Genomic DNA, 26,357 nt, shown 5'->3' on the forward strand with positions numbered 1-26,357 from the left:
GAAAGGAAGGACCGACGGGTTGAAGTTTTACTTTTGATCATATTGCGTGTCAGTTTCTCAACAGTCAACATCAAATACGTTAGCCCTGCAGGTATAAAATTGTCCAAAAGTTTGCGGACACCTGCTGTCCACAGTTGCTGCCTTTGATCGTGTCTTTTTCATGCCTGGGCCTCACACATCGGTTTAAAAACTTAACTGCTCTGCAGAGAGCACTGACCTCCACCCCGTCCAACACCACTGGGATGAGCTGGAACGCCCCCCAACATCCCCCCCTGGTGAATTCAAGTGAACGCCAACTTTGTTCAAGGGTCCACATACTTTTGTAGAGTACGTGACTGCCAAGCGTTGACCTCCGTACAACTAACTAGTGAAGCTTATTTTCATTATCAGTTCATGTGTCAATCATTTTCTGGATTGAGCTGTTTGAGCTGTATTTTAGATTTAGAGAGATTTTACGGTGAAAACTGCCAAACCACGACAGTAAAACAATGTTCCATGAGACATGACTGTGTTTTTCTGAAGACAGAAAATCTTTATTTAAGCAACATTAATCACATTCACAAAGCACTACACATAACACACTACATACATACACGACACTACATAAGCAAATAACCCAAAAACATAAATACGCCCAGGAAAACTAAAATACAGGTAACACCCCTAAGAAAATCAAGAAGATCCCTCGAACTCCACCAAGATCGTTTCTTCCCCTGTTCAGCGATGAAAGCTCTGGTGTGAGTCTGCAAACACTGGGCGATGTCGGCATCAACGGCTGCGTCCTCTTGCAGAATGACAGTCTGCACCAGTCCTTTGCTGCCGTACCTCTTCTGCAGATCTTTCTGCACGGCCTTGCACACCTTCTTGATGTCCTTATCGTCTGCGGAGAAGTTTCCCGTCACAGTGAGCCCCTCCATGGTCTGGCTAACCAGAGTCTTCATGTGGGCCACCCACTGCTCCTTGGTACGGCTCTGCACAGTGTTACACTTGTGTAACAGTCTTACGGTCAGCACGGTGACAAACAGACGAAGCTGCTTCTGAACGTCTGTCTCGATTGGAGACTCGCAGCCAGAAGCAGAAGCAGCTGCAGGCTCGGTGGTGTTCATCGGGGAGTTCATTGTATCCATAAGAGTCGTCTTTTCTTCTCTGGGATCCTTGAATCTGGTGAGTTTTCTGTAGCAGTGTTGGTGTACTTATAGAGAAAGTCCAGATGAAAGGCTCTAGAATGTGTGACATCACATAAGACACGCCCCCTAGGTACCATGTATGGGCATATCAAAGACAAACATAAGACACGCCCCCTAGTTACCATTTATGGGCATATCAAAGACAAACATAAGACACGCCCCCTAGTTACCATTTATGGGCATATCAAAGACAAACAACTTCAAAGGTGATTTGTATTTTAGATTTAGAGAGATTTTACGGTGAAAAGTGCCAAACCACGACAGTAAAACAATGTTCCATGAGACATGACTGTGTTTTTCTGAATACAGAAAATCTTTATTTAAGCAACATTAATAAGCAAATTTATACAGAACAATGTATTTTATTCTCCGGAGTTTTGCCTGTGTCACTCACTCCTGGTGCTCCGCGGTCACCGGAGCTGATCGCTGCCAGTCTAGTCAATGAGAGCACTCACGCAGGGCGCGTCGCGGAGCGCCTCAGAAGAGTCTCTCTGAACCCACGCGAGCATTCCGTAGCATTTCTATTTTTGACGCGAGCCGCTGCTAAACCTCGTAAATTTCAACAGAGCAGATCGCACCACACAGGAAATCTGACACAGAATCAACGTAATAAACTTCCGCTCCCTTTCAAAATAAAACACAATATGCAGTTCATGTAGCTTATCACAACTTCACATCAACATTACGTCATGAACGGTGGCACCAGGTGAGCAGTCAGTCGATCAAAGGGTCTCAACATGAACGATGAGAGACTGATTGTCGAAGTGGAACAACACACAATCATTTATGACAACAGATGCTTTTTATAATCTCCTCCATGTCGGAGAAGCAAAGTCAGCTGTTTGTTGTTGTTGTTTTCTTTATACACAGTTTATCGCGGGGTCCCGTGTATGTCCAGGATTCTCCCGTGAATACGGCCGGCTCGCTACGCTGCCAAGACACGCCCGGTGTGAGTTGACGCAGGGCAGAGGACGCAGCTAAAACGCTGCACAGCCGTTACTAATCTAATAGAAGGGTCTACTTGAATCATCATACTGATGTTATTTTTTTGCATCAAAGGGTTGAATTTAACATTCATAGTGATTTACAGGAGAAATAAAAATATCGAGATATATATCGTATATCGCGATATAGCTTAAAAATATCGAGATATTGGTTATAGGCCATATCGTGCAGCCCTAGCTGCAATCTAAAAAGACAGATTATGAGATTACTCTTTAACCCTTACATACTATTCAGGGTCTAATATGACCCATTTTTTGTACATAACAATAAAATAAAAACATTAAAACTTGCGAGCAGCACGCGTTAATTTTCCCAGAGCACCTCAAGCGGGCGGAAGCCAGACAGAAAAAGCAAAGAGAATCCGGTGGATTTTTAAAATAAAATAAAAATAAAAGGCAAAACTAATTAACTACGTAGCATATTTACACATGCAGAAGCATGTTTAGAAAAACATACACCGGGAAAATGTCCAAATCTGAGCAAGTAAACAAAGTCTGGGAGGCTAAACGCTCGCTTCTGAAACGCTCTGAAGTCGCGTGCAGGACGGACCAAATACGCCACGCTCACGCAACGCGCCGCGGATGGCCCGGTGGATTTCCCAGGAGAGGAAGCCTGTTTGAGCAGTGAGAGCACACGCTGCTGAGTGAGAGCACGCGCTGTGTGGGTTCCCATAGAAATTGCGCTCACGCGTCCCGCGAATTAGATGGTAAAGTGCCTCATTTATCACCGGCCAAGCTGGCTCGTGAGGTTTTTTTTAATACACGGCAAAATGAATTTTCACCCCCATTTGGCGGGTTGGTGGGTGTTAATTTAGAGCCCTGTATAGTTATATATATATATTGTTCGTAACAAAAATAATTTCCAGCTGGGATTATTAATTATTACTGTCTCACAGGCGTATTAGGCTAATATAACACGGGGGTGTGATTCTTCCGGATAATTCCAGAAATCCTGCTTTTTTTTTTTTCCGGGTATTGGTAAACATAATGACCGCTGTCAAAGACAGCCTGCAATCGTTGCGGAAGGTTATCTGAATCAGGCGACCGCCCTCCACAGACTGCCGCGTCATGGTAGTTGCGCGGGGGATTGAGATGTTTGTATTTTAGATTTAGAGAGATTTTATGGTGAAACATCCCTCCAACTCCAACAAGATCATTCCTTGCCCCGTTCAGCGTTGAAAGCTCTGGTGTGAGTCTGCAAACACTGGGCGATGTTGGTGTCAATGGCTTCATCCTCTTGCAAAATGGCAGTCTGCATGTTAATGGTGACTCCCACCAGATGTGTAAACAAGTTTGAAATAAAAAAATAGATACAATAACTTTTGCATAACATATAAAACTGACTTGTGCAAACATCTGAATAATAGCTCCAAAAAATCCCTCCAACCAGAAGAAGATCGTTCCTTCGCGTGTTCAGCGATGAAAGCTCTGGTGTGAGTCTGCAAACACTGGGCGATGTCGGCATCAATGGCTGCGTCCTCTTGCAGAATGACAGTCTGCACCAGTCCTTTGCTGCCGTACCTCTTCTGCAGATCTTTCTGCACGGCCTTGCACACCTTCTTGATGTCCTTACTGTCTGCAGAGAAGTTTCCCGTCACAGTGAGCCCCTCCATGGTCTGGCTAACCAGAGTCTTCATGTGGGCCACCCACTGCTCCTTGGTACGGCTCTGCACAGTGTTACACTTGTGTAACAGTCTTACGGTCAGCACGGTGACGAACAGACGAAGCTGCTTCTGAACGTCTGTCTCGATTGGAGACTCGCAGCCAGAAGCAGAAGCAGCTGCAAGCTCGGTGGTGTTCATTGGGGAGTTCATTGTATCCATAAGAGTCGTCTTTTCTTCTCTGGGATCCTTGAATCTGGTGAGTTTTCTGTAGCAGTGTTGGTGTACTTATAAAGTCCAGATGAAAGGCTCTAGAATGTGTGACATCACATAAGACACGCCCCCTAGTTACCATTTATGGGCATATCAAAGACAAACAACTTCAAAGGTGATTTGTATTTTAGATTTAGAGAGATTTTATGGTGAAAACTGCCAAACCACGACAGTAAAACAATGTTCCATGAGACATGACTGTGTTTTTCTGAATACAGAAAATCTTTATTTAAGCAACATTAATAAGAAAATTTATACAGAACAATGTATTTTATTCTCCGGAGTTTTGCCTGTGTCACTCACTCCTGGTGCTCCTCACAGCATGCAGCACCGGAGGGTCGCGCCGCGGTCACCGGAGCTGATCGCTGCCAGTCTAGTCAATGAGAGCACTCACGCAGGGCGCGTCGCGGAGAGTCTCAGAAGAGTCTCTCTGAACCCACGCGAGCATTCCGTAGCATTTCTATTTTTGACGCGAGCCGCTGCTAAACCTCGTAAATTTCAACAGAGCAGATCGCACCAGACAGGAAATCTGACACAGAATCAACGTAATAAACTTCCGCTCCCTTTCAAAATAAAACACAATATGCAGTTCATGTAGCTTATCACAACTTCACATCAACATTACGTCATGACCGGTGGCACCAGGTGAGCAGTCAATCGATCAAAGGGTCTCAACATGAACGATGAGAGACTGATTGTCGAAGTGGAACAACACCAGCGGACGCGCCGTTTACTTAATCAATGAGGGTTACGTGAATCATCATACTGATGTTATTTTTTTGCATCAAAGGGTTGAATTTAAACATTCATAGTGATTTACAGGAAGGAATAAAAAATATCGAGATATATATCGTATATCGCGATATAGCTTAAAAATATCGAGATATGGTTATAGGCCCCTATCGTGCAGCCCTAGCTGCAATCTAAAACAGAAGATTATGAGATTACTCTTTAACCCTTACATTAACTTCAGGGTCTAATATGACCCATTTTTTGTACATAACAAAAAATCAATTAAAAAAAAACATTAAAACTTGCGCGCAGCACGCGTTAATTTTCCCAGAGCACCTCAAGCAGGGCGGGAAGCCAGACAGAAAAAGCAAAGAGAAATCCGTGGATTTTTAAAATAAAATAAAATAAAAGGCAAAAACTAATTAACTACGTAGCATATTTACACATGCAGAAGCATGTTTAGAAAAAAATACACCGGGAAAATGTCCAAATCTGAGCAAGTAAACAAAGTCTGGGAGTCTAAACGCTCGCTTCTGAAAACTTCTGCGAAAAGTCGCGTGCAGGACGGACCAATACGCCCCGCTCACGCAACGCACCGCGGTGGCCCGGTGGATTTCCCAGGAGAGGAAGCCTGTTTGGCAGTGAGAGCACACGCTGCTGAGTGGAGCACGCGCTGTGTGGGTTCCCATAGAAATTGCGCTCACGCGTCCGCCGAATTAGATGGTAAGTGCCTATTATCACCGGCCAAGCTGGCTCGTGAGGTTTTTTTTCTACACGGCAAAATGAATTTTCACCCCCATTTGCGGGTTGGGGGTGTTAATTTAGAGCCCTGTATAGTTATATATATATATCTATATATATATTGTTCGTAACAAAAATAATTTCCAGCTGGGATTATTAATTATTACTGTCTCACAGGCGTATTAGGCTAATATAACACGGGGGTGTGATTCTTCCGGATAATTCCAGAAATCCTGCTTTTTTTTTTCGGGTATTGGTAAACATAATGACCGCTGTCAAATACAGCCTGCAATCGTTGCGGAAGGTTATCTGAATCAGGCGACCGCCCTCCACAGACTGCCGCGTCATGGTAGGTGCGCGGGGGATTGAGATGTTTGTATTTTAGATTTAGAGAGATTTTATGGTGAAACATCCCTCCGACTCCAACAAGATCATTCCTTGCCCCGTTCAGCGTTGAAAGCTCTGGTGTGAGTCTGCAAACACTGGGCGATGTTGGTGTCAATGGCTTCATCCTCTTGCAAAATGGCAGTCTGCATGTTAATGGTGACTCCCACCAGATGTGTGAACAAGTTTGAAATAAAAAATAGATACAATAACTTTTGCACAACATATAAAACTGACTTGTGAAAACATCCGAATAATAGCTCCAAAAAATCCCTCCAACCAGAAGAAGATCGTTCCTTCCCCTGTTCAGCGATGAAAGCTCTGGTGTGAGTCTGCAAACACTGGGCGATGTCGGCATCAACGGCTGCGTCCTCTTGCAGAATGACAGTCTGCACCAGTCCTTTGCTGCCGTACCTCTTCTGCAGATCTTTCTGCACGGCCTTGCACACCTTCTTGATGTCCTTACTGTCTGCAGAGAAGTTTCCCGTCACAGTGAGCCCCTCCATGGTCTGGCTAACCAGAGTCTTCATGGGGGCCGCCCACTGCTCCTGGGTACGGCTCTGCACAGTGTTACACTTGTGTAACAGTCTTAAGGTCAGCATGGTGACAAACAGACGAAGCTGCTGTTGAACGTCTGTCTTGATTGGAGAGAGTTTTTTTTTTAACGTTTTATGTCATTGGCTTATAATCAAATGGTTGGAAGTAACTGTCGTATAATAAAACTTTATTTTTACATTTATTGATAAATGACATGAAATTAAGTATTTCTCCTCTGTCTTTATGTTCATAGAGGCTGCTGAGCCCAGTTACATTGCCACTTACCCAGCTCCTGTTCTGGCACGACAACCCAGTAGCCTGAACAATATGGTAAATCTCCCTGAACGTCAGCCAAACCTAACAAATGTAAATGATGATGGACTTGGAAAGATGAGGGCAAAACATAAGAGCAGAAAACTGCTCCGTAATAAACATTTGATTGCCGAGTCGTCCCCGCGTTGACTCCCGAGCGATAAGATCATCAACGTCTCCGTCTCGTCTTCGCCGTTTCTTGATTTGCTCTGTCGTTCTTGCATGGCGGGGTCACCTCTGTAGCTTACAGGCTATAGTGAGCTTTATGCTCCCACGGCAGTGAGAGAGACGGAGACAATTTGTTCATGTTTGCCAACTGCGAATCGTTTGCATTCTATAATAGTGTTTGAATTTATCTATGCAAGCTCGCTCGCATTATCCGTCATGTTTGTGTGAGTATTTGTGTGAATCACTGATGCGTAATCTGTTTGAGCTCGTTTTATGGTTTCACAGATAATGCTTTTCTCGTTTTTCTTTGGAAGCTTATTCAGTTATGAACAACTGTTTGTACCAAGCGTGTCCTCCGGTCAAATATGCTTCCTTTGTTTTTTCAGCCTTTGAAGGTGTGATCTTTTAGGGAGGCATGAAATAACTTTGAATGCATGTAGCAGTTCTTCACCTCAGGGTAGAAAAATAAAATGTTTATTTTTATTTTTTTGATTGCTCCACTGTGCAGTTTTTCTTTCTCTAATGAATAAAAGTGAGCTACTGTGATAAAAGCTGTACACCTTATCATAGGGGTCTTTCCAAACCAAATTTATTACAGCCCCAGGTGGAGGATTTAAAGTATGATGTATGATGTATTCTCCTTCTTGGCCCAGATCAGCTAATAGGGCCAGCAGGTAAAATAGCAGCTTTCTGGAGGAACGTCATAAACTTACTGGGCACAAAACTGAGACATCGTGTTCGTAAAGAGCTTAGAAAAGAAGTCGAAATTTTCAATTCAGTCACAACTATTAGTGAGACTGATTTGTCAAATGTACTTGTTGTTGATATTTATTTAATGGGTCAGTCATCAACATCATCCAATCCAATCCACGTTATTTATATAGCACAATTTTAGCAAACACAAGGCTTTCAAAGTGCTGCACAACAAGATAAAACACAATAGATAAAACAATAGGAACACAATAAAAACATGAAGTAGATAATAGAAAACAATTTAAAAAAATAAAATGAATAAAAAGCACTACCCGCACAAGATAAAATAAATAAAATAAACATGAATAAATAAGTAAATAAAAATATGCTTGGTCATATTCGCTTGGTTAAGCTATTTAACAAGACACAAGGCTAATATAGAAATAGCATGACTAAGCTCATTTTAGCCCATGTGTCATTATCAACTAAACAACTTACAGTTTAACAGCAACTAACTGTGTACAACTACACTACCAACATAAGCTAACAGGCCATAAAGCTAACGTGATATCCGCTAATAGCATGACTAAACAATTCGTAGTTTGACAGAAGCTAAGCTAACTGGGTGCTATTGTTGTCAGCTAACAGGACATAAAGCTAACATCATATAAGCTTGGTTAAGTTACCTGTAATTTAACAAGGCACACAGCTAATATAGAAATAGCATGACTAAGCTAATTTTAGCCCAGGAAGCTAATGTGTCATTAGCATTATCAAGCTATTTGCAAAGGAACTAGGCTAAATCTTCTATCTTCTATCAATTTAACCAGAAAGCTAATATAACATATCATATATAATACTATTATATAACACTATTAAACACCATGTAAACTACTATTGGCTAACAGGAGTTACTTGCAATCTAATATCAGCTAACAGGCCAGAGAGCTAATATTTATCTTCTGACACTAACACGGACAATTACTTTTCCATTTGTTGCACTTTATTTAAGGTAACTTGTTCTTGTATATATATATATATATATATATATATATATAGAATATGATATTATATATATATATATATGATTACTTGTTGGGGTATTGTGACAAAAATAATTTCCCCCTGGGATTATTAAAGTATTTCTGATTTCTGATTACCGTTGTCTCACAGGAGAGAAAGGTACTTTAATTAATCCTCTTCTAATGACGTACAAGGCTAATGTAATATTGGCAATTGCAATTTAACTTCAGGCCAAAAGCTAATGTGATAGTAGCAGTGACTTAACGACTAATATAATATCAGCTAACAACTGCTAGGTTTACTAGCAAGTAGGAGCTATATCATGGTGGCTAATTACATTTTTGTGTCTTTCTTTCCTGATAAAAGTTTCTATAATTAGCAATTAGAAAAATAAATATATATTATCAAACACATTAAGAATGCATGTGTAACTGTAATAACTGACAGTCGTGACTAGTACTGGTTAAATTATCTTGGTTTCAGTATTGGGTCATGCAATTAGCCATAATTGTTCTCTAATTACAGCACGGCATGTGTGTGTTTGTGCTGCCTCATTTAAGTTGAATTATGCAGAGGACATAGTGACAGTGATTTATCAGCCAACTTTGTTGTTTACTTACCTCGAGGGCACACAAACAACTGCCAAAACTGATTTATCATCGCTCTTTAATCACCTCATCTCTCTCAGTGTGCGTGTGTGTAGGTCGCCCCATCCCTCTTTTAATTTAGCATCTTTATTCTATCTTTATGACAGAATTAATGAACATATTCAAAGGAGTGTTGATCCAGGCAGGTCTGCTCTTAAAAATCTGAATCTCTGGATCCTTTTCCCATCCTTTCTTTCTTGTGTTACCCATTAAAATTCGCTGACTTTTTTTTCGGGACTCTGTTGACCTTCCCTTCTCCCCGTGCTCCCTTTATCCCATCTCATCTCCTCTGTAACCCCCAAGACTTCTGAATAAAAGCCAAAACAAGAAGTGAGGAAGAGGGAATTCTTTAAATATTGATGTCAACTCAATATGTCCAAAAAAAAGCAATAAAGCATAAACACGTACAAAAATAGACTGCACACAAAATAAATGCACACACACATACGCACAAGGAAAAGAGACTAATTTACTGTGTGTTTAATTTCATGCTGCATTACGTCCGATGACGACTGTGCATTATTGTAACGTAAAAGCTACATCCTTGTGTTTGCATCCATTCTGTGATTGGACACAGATTGGATGTGGGTTCTGGATTGTGTGCGCCAATAAAAAGCCAATTAAATCGAATGTGCCACAGCGCAGATAGACAGTGATGACACAGAGACACAAAGCGATCACTGGGAGAGGATATAAAATTAATGAAAACACACACACACAGAGTAAGAAGAGACAGCTGACAGTGAATTGAACTCATTCGTTTGCATTATTGGATGATTTTAAAGTTGTTGTCTGACTAATCTTTGCTGGCAGAGCGGCGGCGGTGTTGGTGGCGGTGTTGGTGATGGTTTATGTGATGCAACTAGCCGCAATATTCAAAATATCACGCATGAAAGAACATCTGAGAAATGAAAATGTGCGACATTTCCAGCATAAAGACATGACTCAATAACAAACGGATTAAATAGATGTCTTTAAACGACCGGAACTCGGAAATGCCAAGATGTAGTTCAGCGTTTATTCGCTATTAGGAAGAAAATTAAATGTAAATACGACAGTTACAGGTCTGTCTTCAGTCTTGACCTTGAAATACCAAATTCACAAAACATTTTATATCATATTTTAGCCACGTCGTTTGCGAAAACGCAAAAGAATCACGTGATCGTGATTTCAGCGGTCACACGTAATCTCTGCCAATAGTGATAATAAAGCGCACCCTCAAATGTAATATTGCAATTATACAACAATTTCCAGCTTAAGTCAAATATATAATCAAAATGTTTGATATTTTTGGACACAAATCAAATTGTCTAGTTGACCAATCAAATTCTTTAATTGAAACTATTTGTATAATATAACAACTATCTCCGTAACAGCTGAACAAACTGCAGCCGTCGATTCGTCGAAAGGTCTTTGTTAATGTGTTTCTTGTTCAGTTGGCTTTTATTCTAAAACATGTCCTTAAAGAGACAGAAAAGACCATTTTGTGTTCCTATAAGCACGATAAACAGTATATATACGTTTTGAAGCTCAAAAACTGTGGCTCTGGCCGCCACCATCTTTGGCAGTCCTGCCTCTTCCCAGCTAATCTAAATATCCGCAAAGACGTGGATCATCGGTGGACCTGAGGAGGACTGAATGACGGCTGGTTGTTCAAAAAAGTCATCTTTAACGATGCCTACCTGTCAGTCAAAGCGTCCACGCTCTTAATCCTGCATAATTTTAAGCCTTAATATAATGTGAACAGGTGAGTTGTATATAAATTCACCCTCAGTACAGTTGTCATGAACGGGGAAATTAGCTACAGAGACCAAAACTGTTTTTTGTACCAGGCTGTAAACATGTTTATTTCTGCTGTGAAGTTGCACATTTGAACATGGGGACTCATGGAGACTGACTCACTTCTGGAGCCAGCCTCAAGTGGACGTTTGAGGAACTGCAGTTTTTGACACTTTACTGCAGTTGGCTTTATTTCCCAGCAGGGGGTTGCCATGGAAACCCTAGAGATCAAAACAAATCACCTTTGAAGTTGTTTGTCTTTGATATGCCCATAAATGGTAACTAGGGGGCGTGTCTTATGTTTGTCTTTGATATGCCCATAAATGGTAACTAGGGGGCGTGTCTTATGTTTGTCTTTGATATGCCCATAAATGGTAACTAGGGGGCGTGTCTTATGTTTGTCTTTGATATGCCCATAAATGGTAACTAGGGGGCGTGTCTTATGTTTGTCTTTGATATGCCCATAAATGGTAACTAGGGGGCGTGTCTTATGTTTGTCTTTGATATGCCCATAAATGGTAACTAGGGGGCGTGTCTTATGTTTGTCTTTGATATGCCCATAAATGGTAACTAGGGGGCGTGTCTTATGTTTGTCTTTGATATGCCCATAAATGGTAACTAGGGGGCGTGTCTTATGTTTGTCTTTGATATGCCCATAAATGGTAACTAGGGGGCGTGTCTTATGTTTGTCTTTGATATGCCCATAAATGGTAACTAGGGGGCGTGTCTTATGTTTGTCTTTGATATGCCCATAAATGGTAACTAGGGGGCGTGTCTTATGTTTGTCTTTGATATGCCCATAAATGGTAACTAGGGGGCGTGTCTTATGTGATGTCACACATTCTAGAGCCTTTCATCTGGACTTTCTCTATAAGTACACCAACACTGCTACAGAAAACTCACCAGATTCAAGGATCCCAGAGAAGAAAAGACGACTCTTATGGATACAATGAACTCCCCGATGAACACCACCGAGCCTGCAGCTGCTTCTGCTTCTGGCTGCGAGTCTCCAATCGAGACAGACGTTCAGAAGCAGCTTCGTCTGTTTGTCACCGTGCTGACCGTAAGACTGTTACACAAGTGTAACACTGTGCAGAGCCGTACCAAGGAGCAGTGGGTGGCCCACATGAAGACTCTGGTTAGCCAGACCATGGAGGGGCTCACTGTGACGGGAAACTTCTCCGCAGACGGTAAGGACATGAAGAAGGTGTGCAAGGCCGTGCAGAAAGATCTGCAGAAGAGGTACGGCAGCAAAGGACTGGTGCAGACTGTCATTCTGCAAGAGGACGCAGCCGTTGATGCCGACATCGCCCAGTGTTTGCAGACTCACACCAGAGCTTTCATCGCTGAACAGGGGAAGAAACGATCTTGGTGGAGTTCGAGGGATCTTCTTGATTTTCTTAGGGGTGTTACCTGTATTTTAGTTTTCCTGGGCGTATTTATGTTTTTGGGTTATTTGCTTATGTAGTGTCGTGTATGTATGTAGTGTGTTATGTGTAGTGCTTTGTGAATGTGATTAATGTTGCTTAAATAAAGATTTTCTGTATTCAGAAAAACACAGTCATGTCTCATGGAACATTGTTTTACTGTCGTGGTTTGGCAGTTTCCACCGTAAAATCTCTCTAAATCTAAAATACAGCTCAAACAGCTCAATCCAAAAAATGATTGACAGATGAACTGATAATGAAAATAAGCTTCACTAGTTAGTTGTACGGACGTCAACGCTTGGCAGTCACGTACTCTACAAAAGTATGTGGACCCTTGAACAAAGTTGCGTTCACTTGAATTCACCAGGGGGGGATGTTGGGGGGCGTTCCCGCTCATCCCAGTGGTGTTGGACGGGGTGGAGGTCAGTGCTCTCTGCAGAGCAGTTAAGGTTTTAAACCGATGTGTGAGGCCCAGGCATGAAAAAGACACGATCAAAGGCAGCAACTGTGGACAGCAGGTGTTCTGCAAACTTTTGGCCAATTTTATACCTGCAGGGCTAACGTATTTGATGTTGACTGTTGAGAAACTGACACGCAATATGATCAAAAGTAAAACTTCCCATCCCGTCTTTCTCTAAGAGGCTGACAGGAGGAGAGAAGCGTGTCTTTGTGGTGACGGACATGGCAATACTGGAGCCTTCACCTTCAATCCACCCCTTTAATACTATTACTGTGTGTGTGTGTGTGGCACTTGATGGCTCCAATGTCCAAGGAGAAGACAGGGTGAGGGAAGAGAAGATGAATAATTTTGCGACCTTGCCGTCTTTTCTATGCCGTCCTATAAAAAAGAAATGTACTTTTTGCTGCATCCAGCACTCATGCTCTGAATTTGTACACCCTCGTAGCTGTGTAAGAACATCTACATCCAGCAAATGTTGAAATGTTCATAGCACAGAATATAAATTATTGTGAAAAATTCGACGGTTTGTAGATGTCAAGACTGTAAATAGTTGCCGAAGCGCAGACAACTTTTTCAGGGAGAATTTACAACCCCATAAAATGACGCTCGGAGTTTTTCTTGACCTTGGACTTGATTCAGAAACTTTTCAGCACATAGATTCGGAAACACTGAAAGTGCCGAGCGCTCATAAATGTGACAGCCTTTAATGCTTGCCGCTGCCCTGACAACTTTGGTCGAGGGCGAGGCAGATTAAGAGCTGAGACTTTGTATGGCTGTAAATCTCCTCCCGACAGCTTCGCCTGTTTTCCACGGCCGAGTGATTCGAAGCCAAAGCTCCACAACAACAAAAGAGAAACACACCTGTAAGATTTTAGTCTTTCAAAGACTATTAAGCAGCCGTCACCGAAAAATGCATTGGCTTGGTTGTTGGGGAGGAAAGCCGCGATGCCTCTACAAGGCGTTGTGGCTTCCTGCGTGTGTTTATGTGTGTTTGCTTTCTAGGCCATCCTTTCAGAAGACAAACACAGATAGTGGACGAGGAGATGTGGCTTTATATAGACAGTGCAGCTTTTTCTAAGGTCAAAAGCAAAAGCAGCGCACACCAACACAAAGGTTCCCTCACGGTTGGGTTGCAGTCGCTGTCGACCGGCCTTGGCTGATTTTGTCTACATGAAAATGAGTCCACCTACCGTCCCCTTTCTCTTCAAGTCCATATTTAACAACGGCCGTCGAGAGGATCGATGCGACAGTCAGCAGGGGAGATGCGTTCGATAATTTATGCAAACGCCGCGGACATGCTAAACCCCTTTTATCCCACTTTAACCGGACCATCTCCTCATCTCCTTCCCCTTCCTCTTTTGTGCTCTATTGATCCCGCTCAGCTCGATTTGAATTTTATTAGACCTTGTATTTTTGCATCATTTGCAACAAAAGAAAGAGATGATGCGCGTGAAGAGCTTCCGAGGGAGCTTCCACTCTTAAATAGAAACATTATTGGAGAATAAATAAAAGACACACTCGACGCAACACTTTCTTCCTCTCTTTGCACATACTTCCTGTGTGTGCCTGGCTCTACTATAAAAACTACTTCAATTGAGTAAGGCTGACAAAACACCCGGACCCCCCTCTGGGTGGAGGAACCGAGGGGAGGCGAGGAATCTTCGGTCATTTTAATTGCAAAGCTTGTTAGCTCCTTTTTCTCCGTCGTTAGCGCCTTATTAGCATGTCATTATAAAACCAGACGGCGTTTGACAGACAGCCTGGAGGCGAGCAGTTACTCTGTGAGTATGTGTATGACAGCCGTGTGTTTACTACCTTTTACGATGAAGGTGCGAGGATCGATCGAGGCGTCTTTGTGGGTTTCTTTTAGCAGCTTTCGCTCCAACATATGGCCATTCACATTCATGCAGCCGAAGTACATTTAATTAGGGAGTTTTCTCAGGGGTGCTTCTAAGCTTCTAGTTTTTCTTCCCCAATCAGATATTTCAACAGAGTACAGGATCCACATTTTGCCACCTGCAATCTGTCAAGTATAATGGACCGTGTTCACCTAGAATAACCACACGGATTTCGTCAACTACTTGGTGACACATGTCTGCCCTCTGCTTAAAAATATAGAGGGTGTGAGGAGAGCTAATTTGGGTTTAAGCAACCCAGAAGCTATGCAGTGATGGGTTGTCAACTGTGTGTCCCTAGTCAAATAGCCTTTATAGGCTGATTAGCTTTATTTATGGCAATCAGGAGCCCACGAGGAGTGATTGTTGTGGCTGCCAATTAAGACCCGATTGCCTTACTTTAAGAGCGACGGGAGATCCAAGAAAACCCCAAGAAGTGTTTCATCTGTCTTTGAGTTGCAGCCCCTGTCAGGACTGAGTAAGCTAATGCCATGTTCCCCTCACTGAAATTAATGGGAATGAGTGCAGTTTCTGTGCAGTCACGTCCACATTTGAGGTAAAGATGGATAGTTTATTTTTTTTGATAAGTGGCAAATAATTGCAGTTTTGCTGTCTTTACTTGCCAAGACAAAAAGTATTATCACATGCCAGCAGGGTTGGACATTCTGACAGATACGGGAACAATGGTAATTTATTGAATTCCCAACATTACATCGAGAAGGATGTCAAAGCATTGCCAAAAACTACACCAGCACCATAGACAGTGTCATGGTGTGGGAGTCCCAAACTTGTACCAGCGTGTTTAACACCCAACCTGACAAAAACTGCCAGTTACAAGCAAACCTGAGACCCCAATGAGACCTGAAGTTATATTTTTGCTTCATTACACTCTACGCTACCCTCTTCTTTCCCTATTTTTACTGTGCACTGCATATCTACTCGCAATACAAATGGGCTTGGGGCCAACGCGAAAACTCCAAGGAGCGCTGAGAAATCTATTGAAATGAAATGAAAATCTGTTGACTCAAAGTTGTGTGAGGGGCTCGGACTGAGATCCACCAATTTGGCCAAGTAAAATATCCACACAAGTACCAGTATTGGACCTGGCTTTTACTGGCAAATTTCAGACCTTAAGCTGTACTTTTGATTTATCTTATCCATTACTGAAAATTAGCTCATCAGGCTAATGCAACACATGGCAAGACTCTTTTGTTCTTTGCTTATTTTGCATTGGCAAAGAGAAAATTGTCTAGACCTTACTTGAAAACCAGTAATTTGTTGGGGACATTTGGACTCTGGTCAGGCAGCTTATTTGATGTACTGTACTGTATTTATTATTTGATTTCTTGTCCAACAATGTACTTTCTAGATTGATTCAATATTGCAGACCTCAAGTTTTTAGTCACTTCGACACGAAAGTATGAGGAAATATGGTTTAAAAATATTAATGTTACCTTTTAAGGTCAATAGAAATTTGCCTCTTGGTCAAATAACGTGATAAGAAAGGTGAAACATGGTGAATAAATTGGTGATATAAGTAAATTTGCACCATGAAAATATATTGTACATCCCCATTACCTACAATCATATCATTAACTCTGATCTCTTGAATGTTCTTTTATTGTGGTTTGATTGTACCTCTGTGGTCGTACAGTTGATCCATGTGTTCACTATGTGAAGATCAAACAAAATTAACAAATCATCTGAGCCTGATTGAGCCATATGTGCGCACCACAGGACGTCCTCATTAATCAAGCGTGTCCCAGTGACCTCTATTAAACCTCCACATGGTTGGGATCATAAGTGGCACTTTGGGCACAGTGGCAGTTGCCAGAGATACATTACACAAGCAGACCTTTGACTGCTTCCAAATACAGCAAGTGTTGGGGGAAAAGGGGCTATTGCACATCATTAAAAGTTGTTAAAGTATAGATATGTCAAAATCCAGAGGTTTTACACAATACTGCTGAACAAATGATACCTTTATTGCCGATTCCATGGCTATAGCAAAACATTTATCAATAAGACATTGGAAATGTTGAATTCCTCAGATAGCTGAGTCAAGACCCAGACATTAAATCCACACAGATTATAGGAAATAACTATCTGAAGTGCTCTAAACCACAATTAAGCTGAGTAATGAAGAGGAGTGAAGTATCTCTGTGCAAAACGCTTTAACTCGATGACTGTGATGCCGAGGCTTTGGCACCGCTGGCAGTGAAAGTACAATACAGGGAGCAGAAATGGAACTTAGTTCGTATTTGAATCATAATTGAAAAGTTTTTGCTCACACACACAAAAAAATCCAAAAGCTCTCCGTTACCTGGCAACAATAAAGTCTTCTACCTGTATTCTATTTGTGCAAGGTAAGTAAAACAATCGAGAAATAACTTAATTTTGCTGATGAACCGGCTTTATCGATGCTGGCGCTCACTCACTCTCATTCACTGTCCATGTCGCTCAACCACTGCTTGCTCCAAACCAAATTAAACTTCTTCGTGTCTCTATTTTGTACCGTAAATTGCGAGTCAGACTCAGATTTAGAAGCTGGGTACATGAAATAAACAAAGCCAGAACACAACAGGTAGAGTATCAGAGTTTAGTCCATGAATCCACCTGGATAGTCTCAGTTTCAGAGAGACGTTTTAGGCTGACTGTGGAGGTTTGACTGTAGAGTTTACTACAAAAGTGTAATCTGTCTTAATTTCTCCACTGTTGGCTGCACAACCCCCGCTCAAATCAATGGAAAACCCAGAGTTTTGACCGCATGTCAGATAAACTACTTTAAAAACCCTTAAATACAAACACATAAAAGGAGTTCAGATGTTCAAAGCACTCTGCTGCTGAAGCCATGTCAACTTCAAAGATGCATTAGAGCAAAGCAAACGATCAGTGTTCGTGACAGTTGTACTAAGGCAGGAGGGGAGAGAAAAAGCAATAGTCTGTGTCTCAAGTCTCCTTCTTAACCTTTCCTTTGTTTTGCAGCTGCTTTCAGTTTAGAGTGCTCCCTCTACAATCAGACGTCTGAGGCGTAAGTGGTAAAATAGATCCATGATGTGACGGGACTGTTCATTTCTTTGTGGAAATCAAATCAAAGCAGAACAGAAACAGAAATCAATGCATGTATATATGCACACAATACCTACTCACATACATGCACAATATACACGCATTCACAAAGCTGCATACTCTCCTCTCTGTGAACCTATCTATCAATATTTCATAGTAATTGTCATTTCATTTACAGTCAATGTCATCCCATAGAGGGTTGTAATTGCCCAGTGTTTCAATATCTCCGAGTACCAAATCGATTCAATCCATTAATACACTTAATACACACAAAAAAACAACCTTGAACGGACCTCGAGTGGAGCCTGTTCATATAACTGAACATCATATCAAATCAGCAGCGGAACTACCGCTGAGGACGCTAATTCTGAGAACATTAGTTTCCCTTTTCTTTATTCCTGGCAGCAGCCAAGAGACATATCCATCATTTAGCTACCCTGGAAAGAAATACAGTAAATAATCTGCTGCTAAATTCAGGTAATTTGGAGACAGATGCTCAGTTGTGTTGGAGGGGTGCAGTGGTTGTATCCGTGACAAGTTTTTAAAGAGCTACTGTAAAGAGAAATGCTTGTTTCCATCTGCTACCACCAATAGCAGTTGGTTCATGAGATGAGCAATAGGTGGCGCCAATTCTCTAGTTGGAAAACCACAAGAAAAGGGCACAGGATGACGTAACACTGTTAATCCTGCATAACTTTAAGCCTTAATATAATGTGAACAGGTGAGTTGTATATAAATTCACCCTCAGTACAGTTGTCATGAACGGGGAAATTAGCTACAGAGACCAAAACTGTTTTTTGTACCAGGCTGTAAACATGTTTATTTCTGCTGTCTAACATGGGGACTTATGGAGACTGACTCACTTCTGGAGCCAGCCTCAAGTGGACGTTTGAAGAACTGCCACATTGGGTTCACTTCACAGCAACCTGGCAAAGGTGGCTGGCCTTTAATAAATAAATAAAGTTAGAAAGTCTCACTCAAGGTCAGCTCTGCACTCCCCACGTCTATCAAGTCACAGATCTGAAGGTAAATAAGTAGCTTTCTGTCGTAGCACATTTCAGGGGTAGTTCACACACGTTTTTATTTATTTATTTATTTTATCAGATCAATTCTCACTTCATTATAGCTGATCCCTCCAGCTGAAACACACTCCAAACACACACATTTTCCAGCCAGCGTGAAGAAGTAATTAAACTTAGTAGCTCCACGAAACAATTGATTCTGACTTTAGCATCAAAGACATAGTAAATACACCCAACGCTTGTGTGTGGATGTATGTGTGTGTGTGTGCAGGACATAAACACGGTTAAGAGAGGTTATCTGACCTTCACGCTTGGGTGGTAGACTGCAGAGAGAAGGGAGGGAGAGAGAGACGGAGAGAGAGGAAGACATGAAGCAAGGAGTGGAAAGGAAAGATCCTCCAGACCTGAAGGCTAGAGAGACTAATTAACTTGAGAGACATGACCTTTCTCTTCTCCTCCCTGAGAGAACATGTGTGTAGCCTGTGTGTAGTATGTGTGTGTGTGTGCCTCGAATCAATACAAGGACATAGTCATCACAGCCAGATGGACACAGTACATCATGTCTCGCCGTCACATGTGAGCTCGAGGTGGCGAGGAGAGTTCCCACAATCCCATTTTAAACTCTGATTGGCTCAAACATCATCTCAAAAAATGATGTGTGTGTTCTCGTTCTTCCACCTTTGTGAGGACCAATGTAATGACGTTAAGACAGGACAAAACTGGGTTTTCGGATTAGGCACATAAAGAGATGAACTGATGTAGTTGTCAATAAATATATATATATTGAAGCAACACTGTGTAGATTTTTGCAACTTAGCGTGCTCCTGGACAGCTGTACTTGTTGACTTATGATCAAAAACTAGCAAGTTGACAACTTTCTTAGCAGCTAAACATCAACCAGGTCACCAACAGCAGCTAATATCACTGACTAGTCCAGCAGCAGTCAGCCCAGCTCGGCGTCTGTCTTTCAGCCTTTTATTTCACCAAGCTCTCACCAACCACTAAAAGTCAGTCCAAGATTTACTCTTGTCCGACGTCTTCTTGCTTGCTCACTCTCCTTTTTAACTTCCTCCATCAACGTCCCCGTCTGTCTTTTGTCCATAGAGGCTGCTGAGCTCGGTTCCATTTCCCCCTTCACCCAGCTCCAGTTCTGACACAACACCAGCTCTACCCACTGTCAATATTCTCTCGATCACAATACCTGAAAACCTCCTCCTTCTCCCCAAAACACCTGTGGTACAAACGCTAACACTCTCCCTGTGCTCTGACAGTCACAGGCCGGCTAACAAACTGAGCTAACAGCAGCTACAGTTGGCAGCAGTTTACTTCACTGTCCATCAGGAAACAGTTTAACTGTCTGGCCGCTCTCATAGTAGTCGTTTAGCGCTGTAGCAGGTAGCATTTAGCAGCTAAAGAGACAAATATATCCCTCAGGAGTTGGTGGAGACCAAAAACAGAGCTGAAAAGACTGTTCATGTTGAACTTAAATTCATCAGGGGGCCACAAACACAACTCTGAATAAACTACTAGTGTTGCACCACCAACATTTCTGGATGTTTAAATAAGCAACTGCATGCTAACAAGTTTAACATATCACCTTTGATTACAAGTCCTGTTGGCCCCAAGTGGCCAAAAATAAATAAACGATTCTATGTTCAAACTCGAAACCAAGCTATTTCAGTGTGCTACTTTCAGATGAGCACAATGTAAATGAGGATCCTCCAGAGTACTGGCTTAAAACTGTGTGTGTGCATATTTGCGAGTGTCAGACATGCTCTCCAAAAATGTCAGCGTTGAGAATTTCTCTAAGTATCAGCAGACTTGCTACTAACAGGAGAACAAACAACTGAGCTAATTAATGTTGCGTCAAAGTTGGTCGGAGGGCGGCAACTTCCAGAGAAACAGAGCGAGTACGAGGCAACCCCCTTAAATAGACGCCATGGAGACTGAGCGGAGACAGAGGTGAGAAAGACTGAGGGAGCGAGGGCAAATCAAGCATCTGCTGGAGGGGGATGATTAGGAAGGGAAACATGAGCGAATTATACATACTGTGTGTGTGTGTTCATGCCCTCATGTGGGAGTTTTCCTGTGCGTGGACAGATGGCGGCACACAACATCGAATGCTGGTGTCTGCAACCAGCACTCAACATGCCTACAGCTTCTCTAAACTCTGTGAAGCAAGGTCACCGTCTGACTTTGGACTGCGTGTGCTTGTGTGTGTGTGCACACAGCTGAACCTAACTCCTGGATCCTACCGGGCACGGCTCTGTGACGTTGCGGACACTCTTTTTGGACGACTTTCTTAACTTTCTCAGATTTGGTCATTTTCTTTGGCTAGATGTGACTGGATGCTTCTGATGGGATCCCAACCATTGCCTAGAATGGCCTACAATCAGCTCCAGCACAGCCAGAACACATCGCAGCCATGCCTGATGCAATTGAGCCATATTTTTAACCACAAAACATGTCACTCACCTTTGCTGAATGCTGTTTTGATCTTCACAGACTGCCTTTTGTTGCATTCACTTGGGCGTTGGATGGACTTTCTTCAAACTTGAGACATCTGAGTCGTGTTTTTTAGTCTGAAACAAGAAGAAAAGTTCTTGAATTTGACTTAATATGAATAAAGATGTGTTGGAAATAATAATATTTTGTGTGCAGTATTAAATCACAAATATCCAAACTTAATTTTCTTCTTCAATCACCAGCATTCATGCATGGACTTCCAATATAGTTCTGAAGTATTTTCATGAAGGAAGTTAAGACTCCCTGTAGGCCTGTTAGCTTTTTCTCTGCATACCATTAAAAATAAGGACTAGTATCACCAAAAATATATAAAAAATGCTCTGTGGATGGAAGCTCGGTCTATCAGTTTGGCGCCTTGCTCCATGGACTGTCACCAAATAGTGTACAAATATTCACAGTTTCCCACACAGTGTATCCCACAAACTTTGATGGTCACCTGACTGTACCTGTACCAGAACATCTAACACTGAACATTGAACAAACACATTCCTGCTGGTACTTTTATCAGGTCATAATCTTCATAAAATTTCTGCTGCTTTGACCAAATACCAATATTTACACTAAAACACCTGCCATGGTCAGGCCCCTAACAATGTAGCGAAAGTCTTAACCCCATACGAACCAGTTTGCAACCTTAAAGTCGAGGTTTATTACTAAAGGTGACCACGTCCACAGACGTGGCCAACTTTGGAACGGCTTGCCTATAGAGGTTTGTGCACAAGTGTTAAAATATTGGTGTTGGTCATTGCATAGAGTTCTGGTGTTGGGCCTGTGCTGTACTCCATTGTTCATTGCCTCTATATTCACAACTCATTTCCCTCTCAAACCATTTGCAACTATTCATTTCTGTTCAGTACTATAAAGAGTCTCCCACAGACTGAGGTGATCTATCACAGTAAACATGAAGGCTTCATTTGGTTTTGTCAAACTGCTGCTTTTATTGTTACTTCATTATCCCCAAGTTGAATTTCTTCTTAGGAGCGAGCTTGTTATTTCACACTCCACTTACTGTCAGTGACCTGACAGAATAATCCACTGCGAGCATGTCTCCTCACAAACTTTATTGTCTCTTTACAGAGTTGTTAATGTGGTCATCGCTTCATTTCAAGCAACATTTAATACTATAAAGTTGGTTTAAAAATTGAATGCAGTGACACGTAACATGTATTCCAAAGGGATTAATGGAGATGTAAATCTGAAGCCTGTAACCTGAATTGAAAGGTATACACAGCTATATAATCTAATCTAACAGAGTGTCAATTTAAAAAATTGCTTTCATTGTTCCAGAGGCCGGGTGGCTGTTGCTTACGATGAGGATTTGTTTAATGCTACTGCAGCTACGCCTACAACACGCAATAAACCAGATTCATAAATGGCTTATAAACTTGCCAATAATATATACAGTTAAACTCTGCATCAGTAGTTGTGTGTTGGAGACAATATTTATGTTTTCAACCATGCAAGCCTGAGCTACATTTACATACAAAACCTACATCTGTGGGGCTGTACTGAACTGTAATGTTTCTAACATGCTGATGGTAAATAGGTATAATGTTTTCCCATGCTCACCAGCTAAACACAGAATGCAGCAAATGGCCTACAAATAGTAAATGACAAAATACAAACGGGCATAGAAAGGAACCGCAAACTTTAAACATTTTAAACCATTTGGACAGTTACGACGGATACAAGTTAGCACTGTTCCATGAGTACAAAGAGTATAAACTATAGAAATAAGAACTGTTTCCAAGAAGGGGATCAGATTCACTCCAAACAACAAATGCGATCTATAAAGTCAGGAAACTTTCTCCTCTGGAGACCATGAATGCACAATGGGTTGTTGAGATATTTTAGACTGGACTGAACCAACGGACAGGCCAACAGACCAATATTTCCATCCCTGGAACCACCCCAGACAAACTTAAATAAAAAACTTAAATAACTTAAAATTTTAAGCCTGAAAATGTGTCTCACCCCTGTCTCCTAGAAATCATGTTTGGTTCCATAATTACATTATGCATTCACAAGGAGTTATTTCAGGCGTACAAACTACAGGACTGTAACCAGCGCCGGTTCTGGCTACATTTGCGCCCTGGGCGAACAACCCCTGGGTTCACGTCCAGACTTGGGTCTCTGGTTTACTGTGGTCATGAGAAGATGATACATTTACTGATATGATGCGACTTTGCAAGTAAGTTAATGAACAAGTTACTGTGCTTGCTTGTAAATTCATTTTGTGTTCAGGAACTGTGGCGTAGCTTGTATACACATGGTTGATAAGAAATGACTCATATATAGAGAAAAAAATGAGCTGAACGAAGTCATTAAGTTATGTTGGTGAGAGGAATTAAAGCATTTTGAACCCCGCTACATACAACCTATCTATGGTGATCTTCCAGTAAAAACAGCATGCATCTTTTTACTACAAATGTGTTGCTATGTATGACAACATTTCCTCAAAATGCAACTGCAAATTTGTCTAGAAACATCGATTCTAAGGACTTTGTGACTGCTCAGAACTGAGAATGTATTAGTCAGATAAAAAAAGAAATACCTCTCATTACTTAAAAGCACAGAAGCAACAAAAATGGTCCTATTTGGGAGTTTGTGCATTAATGGGGACACACTTTGCTGGAAAAACAACATATATTGATTCCCTCTCCTGCAGAGACTCTCTGCTCTTTTTTATTTTCCAGTTAATTGTCGAAGGCAACACTGAAACTGAGAAAACCCAGCCGAGATCCCTAAGGGCAGCCACCTTGGACCTGCACTATTATTACAATAAGCCACCATCACAAGTAGCCAATATGAGGAGAACAAGGGTCAAGACCACTGCAGCAGATAGTCGGAATAAAATATATTGCCACGTTTGAGGTGTTGCGAGTATAGATCTCAAAGTTTTTCCCACTTTTTTTCTATCTGGGAAAATATAAACCTGCTTGTTATTCACACAGTAACACACCCAGATACTGAAAAGTTTTCATATGAAGAAAAAGGTTTGTTAATTTGCCAGCTAATTAGATCCCCCGTTGCCAAAGTTGTGCTTTTTTTTTTGGGAGCCAATCAAAAAGCTCACTTGAAACAGTAATAAACACGAGACGTTCCTCAATTTTCGAAAAGCTTTTCAACACCCTCGGACTTGTTACACTGAAAAGCAAAAGCAACACTTCTCAATCAGTAAATTAAACTTGATTTAATTTAGCAAATTATTAAAATGTGATTAGTCAAAACTAAACACTTGCTGTTCACTTGGCATGCAGCCTCAGCGCCTCTTGAGAGAATAACAGCTTAATTTATAATATATTACATAATTTAATTATAGAAACCTGAGTTCAGCCCGGGTTGCGTTCAATGCATAATTGATGCACGTTGGCTTCCAGGAAATTAAAGGAGCATGCTGATGTTTTATACAGCGTGTATGACAGTGATGTCTGATGTGCTTCACAGAGACATTTCGGACCAGAACATCTCCGTCGATGGCTTCCACACTGTCCGGGCCGACAGGGATTGTACCGAGAGCGGTAAACGGAAAGGCGAGGGGCTTGTCATTCTAGTTAACAGCAGATGGTGTAATCCCGGTCACATCACCATTGGACCTTTAATATATATATATAATATATAGTATATATATATATATATATATATATATATATATATATTATAATGATAAAAAACAACTATGTATATAAAACTATATCTACCTCTCTCCTCCTCTCCCTCCCCCCCCCCCCCCCCCTCTCCTCCCTATATAATATATAATATATAAATAATTATATATATATATATATTATATATGTTCTAATAGATGGTTACTTTTCTTACATATGTTGTTTTTGTTTGTCTGTATACTGGAGTATTGTAACAAAAATAATTTACCCCTGGGATTATTAAAGTATTTCTGATTGTGATTAAATTAATAGATACACATCACATTACTTAAGATAGAGCAATGCCAATGAACAATCAATCATGTATTTCTATCTCACAGCATAGAAATAAAATCATGAAAGTTATATATATATACATACACACTTTATTATTTATGTTTTTAACGTTTAAGTCTATTTATGCATCTTAATAACATTTTAATCAAACATTTTAATATTAATTTTAATAACAGTTCAGATTAACTTCTACTTCTCATATCAAACATTTATGTTGGCAGTTAAACGAACTAAATGTCTTACCTCTGATGAACAGAAGGTAAATACTGTAATATAATATATATATAATATAAAATATAATATTAACGGCAGCTTGACGGTGTGAGTGCTGCTAGCAACCGTTACCAAGGTGACCACTTAGCGAGTTAGCAGCAGAGCTAGCGATTGAGCATGCGGCTAGCGCGATTAGCGATCTTTTTTTAAAACATTACAACCACATAAAACAGTGATGAACAACCTGAATCCGTGCTATGTGAAACCAAACACCGAACACGGGTCAAATCAAGATGTGTTAAAGAATTAAATAAGCAGTAACAAAATGAAACGGGCGCACACGTTAGCATGTAGCATCCTTACCGGAAGCTATCTCGGTGATCGCGCGAATCTCGTCGGCGGTGAACTCTCGCAGCTTTCAACCTCAAACAAACTATATATTTAAATTTATTATTATTCATGTTAGTTGGCATGGCCCGCAAATCAGTTTATATCTGGCCCCGCAGATGACGATTTATTGAAAAAAAAAAAAAAAAACACGCACACACACATATATATATATGGATATGTATATATGTGATACATATATCATATAACACAATATACATAATACATAATACATACATACAGACATACATACATATACACACACACAACATACATATAATATAATATATGATATATATATATATATATATATATATTTGTATTTATATAATA

The 26,357-nt window shown here is 41.1% G+C and overlaps 1 protein-coding gene across 9 annotated transcripts in view; it reads right to left on the reverse strand.

The window, feature by feature from the left end:
* htr2cl1 (5-hydroxytryptamine (serotonin) receptor 2C, G protein-coupled-like 1) overlaps nucleotides 1-26,357 on the reverse strand; it is a 141,851-nt gene that overhangs the window by 43,465 nt on the left and 72,029 nt on the right. For 5 of the 9 annotated variants that reach the window (XM_027287882.1, XM_027287886.1, XM_027287880.1 and 2 more), the window contains one exon: nucleotides 21,430-21,536. The gene's annotated coding sequence lies outside the window, so the exon portion shown is untranslated. The other 4 variants (XM_027287885.1, XM_027287883.1, XM_027287881.1 and 1 more) reach the window with 4 other exon arrangements.

Source organism: Larimichthys crocea, chromosome XIV (genome assembly GCF_000972845.2).
Source record: "Larimichthys crocea isolate SSNF chromosome XIV, L_crocea_2.0, whole genome shotgun sequence".
In the NCBI taxonomy this organism is placed as follows: Eukaryota; Metazoa; Chordata; class Actinopteri; family Sciaenidae; genus Larimichthys; species Larimichthys crocea.